Source organism: Mesoplodon mirus, assembly GCF_964341445.2.
Source record: "Mesoplodon mirus genome assembly, chromosome: X".
NCBI classification, from domain to species: Eukaryota; Metazoa; Chordata; class Mammalia; order Artiodactyla; family Ziphiidae; genus Mesoplodon; species Mesoplodon mirus.
The window spans coordinates 39,823,757-39,828,036 of record NC_138981.1 but is presented as its reverse complement, the minus strand read 5'-3'; the positions used below and the strand labels follow the sequence as shown (position 1 = coordinate 39,828,036).

Sequence of the window (4,280 nt, the reverse complement as noted above, 5' to 3'; positions counted from 1 at the left end):
ATCAGGTATATAGTCTACCAATTTGCAAGGTAACTATGAGTTACCAAAATGTTTAACCATAATTTATAAATAAAACCCTTTGTAGAAGTAGTTTTTAAATTGAAAATGTACCTTTATTTCACAGTTTGCCAAAACTACTATCTGTCATCTCGCTAATAAGAAATAATTGTTAGATCATTTTGGAAAGTTGTCCTGGGAATACTCATCTATAATCACCGTAATAGCTTTTGATCATCTACGCTAACAGACATAGGTAATTGTAAAGGTGATTAAAACATTTCCCGTAATCCAGTGTTCTCCTCCATCAGGGAAGCCGGCCAAAGCAACAAGCCCACGTCTACAGGGGGAGAGGTGGCCCAGAAGCACAGGTAATCACTCACTGGGGCCCAGCGGGGCCAGCAGGGGGACCATTTCTGTCCCAGCCCTCACTGACCAGGCAGGGAAGAGACAATTCCTGAGCTGGCACGCACCTGAACGCACACGGGCACCCACGCAGACACCCACTCCAGGACTAACTCCTGCTCCAGAGCCAGCTTCGGGCTCACAGAGCAGGAGAAGGAGGCGGCCAGAGACCACACTCTGGGTGGCGGGGAAGCCATCTCAGGATCACGCTGGGCAAAAAAGCTGCCCAGAAACATATGGATACTTCAACTGGGAGTGAACACAGTAGACACCACCAGGGTCACGGGCACTAAGCCAGCACAAGCCTTTGCTGAAGGAGAATGTTTTGATGAGCTTTTCCCTCCTTTGTGTACATTATCCGTGGACAAATAAGAGAGCTGGATGTGATGCTGAGGCAGTGAATATTAGGTATCATCAAGAGTATCGCTCTAGACCATTTTCTAAAAACCCTGCAGGTATATATTGGCACTTTAAGATAGCCAGAGGCCAGATTCTAGCAGTCCAGGAACAGGGCAGAATTATAATTAACTAAGAAGATACAATGTGGTCAAAGTAGCTCCGGTGAAGTATATTTCAGGGGAAAAAAATCAATGAATAAAAGTATCTTATTACATTAACATGTGGTGCTACAAAACTAATTGTTTTTCCATTCATCTAAAGAATCGTTTGGTCCTCTTTTCATGGGAAAAGGGGAATAGGAATTCTATACAGTACAACTTTTGAAAGTCTGCAAATGGCAGGGATCAGAAGCTAAACAGGGGGAAAAGAGTCTGACTTTTTCAAACTCTGTATTATAATATGCCATCAGTTAAACTATTTGCCATATGGGGCTTTCTTAGGCTCCCTTTTAAAACCATTTTAGTTTAAATTAATAGGCCTGCAACTTTTTTCTAATGACAATAAAATTTTACAATTTAGTTACTTCTAAAAGAAGTCTCTGTACTGCAATATTTTGTCTTCTAAACTAAAAGAATATAAATCTGTTTGTAGCAAAAAGTCATGACCTAAAACTTGCAATTTCTTACTTGCTTACTTTACACTGACACTTTGCAACTTAAAATTTAACAATCTTACGAATTTAGGATTTAAGAAAAAGCAATGCCCCAAAGTAAAATATTTAAAAGGAAATAAAATAATAAAGTAAACATGACTACTGTCTACTTTCTAAATTATTACTTATTATCAAGCGAAACGTCTTTCAAAATTGTACAATGAGGTTTATCGTTTTGGGGGGAGGGAGGGGTTCTGTTTAAAAATAATTCTTATTATTGTTATTTTAGACTATTTATTCCTACTTAAAATAAAGCCCAAAAGAGAATTTGAAGTGATCCAAAAATTTTCCTAAGAGGGACAAAACTGGGAGGTCAGTGGGGCAGTTGGAAAAGAATGCAAAATCTCCCCAGATGTATAAAGGCAACTCTAAGAACCACAAGCCTTGATGAGAACTTGGCTCTTTTAGGCATACAGTTAAAAGCTGAACACTGCATTTTTGCCTGTACATAATTAAAAGGTTGAAAGAAATTAGAACTTGCCTACAGCTCCATTCGTTACAAATTACCTGCGCTGATCGCCTATCTGCAGCTGAGCTAAGCATCAAGCAAGTAGGAGTGTGGTGTGCACCTCAGAGCCCGCACTGCTCTGGGAAGTGTGCTCAAGCGTAGAATATAAATTTGGGCATCTTCCCCCCATGCACCCCGGTGCCGTTGACGGTGACTTTGCCACACTGAACTTCCGTCATGCCTTCCTGTCCAAAGTAGCTGAGCTCATTACCATCCAGGATCACGCAGGCCGTGTAGAAGGTGTCCTGCTTAGTCTGCACCGGGTACTCAAACCACACGGGGAAGGTGTTGCTGGAGCCGTCTGAGAAGTACTTGCTCAAGTTCTGCCCCAGGACGACGCCCTGCCGCTTGAGTTCGATCTTGGCACTGTACTCGGCCGAGCCGCAGCTGGAGCCGTGCAGCCCAAAGCCCGCGATGAACACCCTCTTGTCGACGGCGAACTGGATGCTGTCGCAGTGGCCCCGGTAGCGCCACTGGCTGCTCCGGTAGGCGCACAACTGGAAACGGTGGCAGCGCTGGGGGACGAGGCCCTTGCGGGCTTTGCAGCTCGGGCTTCTTGGCCACGGTGTACCAGAGGAAGATGTCGTTGGTCTCGTTCAGAGTTAAGACTCCGGACTGCACAGCACCGTTTGCAAAATCGTCCAGGGCCATGGTCGGGATGCAGATCAAGTAAAGCGCCTTCCCGAGGACTCCGCTTGTTTTCAGTGCTCAAAGCCAGATCTTGTCGCTGGCATCCCACTTCAGCCCAGCTGAGAGCTGCCTCGAAAACCACAATTTCTTTGGCATTCAGTTTCCCTGCTGAGGATACTTTCTAGTGTCTGGAAGTCAATATTGCAGAATCCCTCAGATTTGAGAGCAAGCTCGGCCTGGGCGTCGATCACCTCCCAGCACCACTGGGTCAGGCCCGGCTCCTCAAACAGGCAGCTCTGGGACAGGAGGACACAGGCATTCTTGGCGCTCAGGCTGGTCTCCAGAAGATTGACGCAGGCCCGGGCGAGGTGAGGGACGATGTACTTTTTGGCAGCATAAAGAGTGGCCAAGACTGTGACTGCAGCCAAGTCCATTTCATCACAATAGATGTATTTCAGCATAGCGAGAAAAGCAGCAGGGTCGACATCTGGTATACAGATCTCACCTTTGTCTTCGGCACGTTCTCCGTAAAACATTGCATGGAACACGGAGCTCCCAACAGCTAAAACATATTTGTGTCCTGGCAACTGCTGAGTCCCACCTGGTGGCCCAACCACAAAATGTACATCTGCCATCAAATCATTATTGAACATCACCACATTTCTCTCTCTAATGGTGGGATAAAGACCTTGCCAATTCAGGGCTGGAATAGGTTGTTGTTACTGAGATTCTGCTGGTGGTACTGATGGACAGTGGTGCTGCTGGAGTTGGCTGGTTTTCTTTGGCAGAATATATCAGCAGCCATCTTCTTCTTTTTAGTCTTCAAGGTAATTACTTCATAACAAACTGGAGGCAACTTGCTGCTGCTGCTACTACTGCTGGGAATTTTTTTCTTCGAGCTTTTCTTGGACCTGATCTTTACCGTCTCGCTCGCGGTCCTTGTCGCCTCAGGCAGCGCCCACCGTCTGCGCTACTTACCGCTTGCTGCCTCGGCCCGGTGCCCACTCCTCGGGCCCCGTCCTGGGCACTCTGGGATCCAGCACCCGGCAGGGCTCGGCGGGCACCCGCACGCTGCATTCCTTTTTTTTTTTAAGATTTTTTTTTTTGATGTGGACCATTTTTTTGAAGTCTTTACTTGTTACAATATTGCTTCTATTTTATGTTTTGGTTAATTGGCCACGAGGCATGTGGGATCTTAGCTCCCCCGCCAGGGATCGAACCCACACCCCCTGCATTGGAAGGTGAAGTCTTAACCACCGGACCTCCAGGGAAGTCCCATGAATTGCATTCTTAAAATTACGTATTCTAATTGGCTGTTGCTGATGTATTAGAATATTGTTGATTTTTAAATTTTATTTTTATCCACTAAACTTGTTGCAATTTCTTAATAGTTCTAATAGTTTTTTGAGTCTCTTGAATTTTCTATGTAAGCAATTATACTTTCTGAAAATAATGACAATTTAACTTCCTCCTTTTGATTCTTAAAACCATATTACTCTTCCTTGTCTGCTGCATTGCTTACAACCTCTAATACCACATTAACTCCAGTGGAAACAGTCTTACCTAGTTAATTTAAAGGAACACTTATATCACTAGTTAGGTATGATATTCGCTATAGTTGTTTGAACTTGCGTTCAGAGATTGCCTTTCTTCCAGATTACTCATTGTGAATGGCCTTCAGGATGGATA

The 4,280-nt window shown here is 44.8% G+C and overlaps 1 pseudogene across 1 annotated transcript; it reads right to left on the bottom strand.

Moving 5' to 3' along the window:
* Positions 1-2,053: 2,053 nt before the first annotated feature.
* On the bottom strand, positions 2,054-3,668 carry LOC309796160 (BTB/POZ domain-containing protein 3-like; annotated as a pseudogene). Its single transcript has 2 exons — positions 3,570-3,668; positions 2,054-3,537 (listed from the first exon to the last, which is right to left on the bottom strand). The product of its transcript is annotated as a BTB/POZ domain-containing protein 3-like (transcript).
* Between the last annotated feature and the right edge of the window lie 612 nt (positions 3,669-4,280).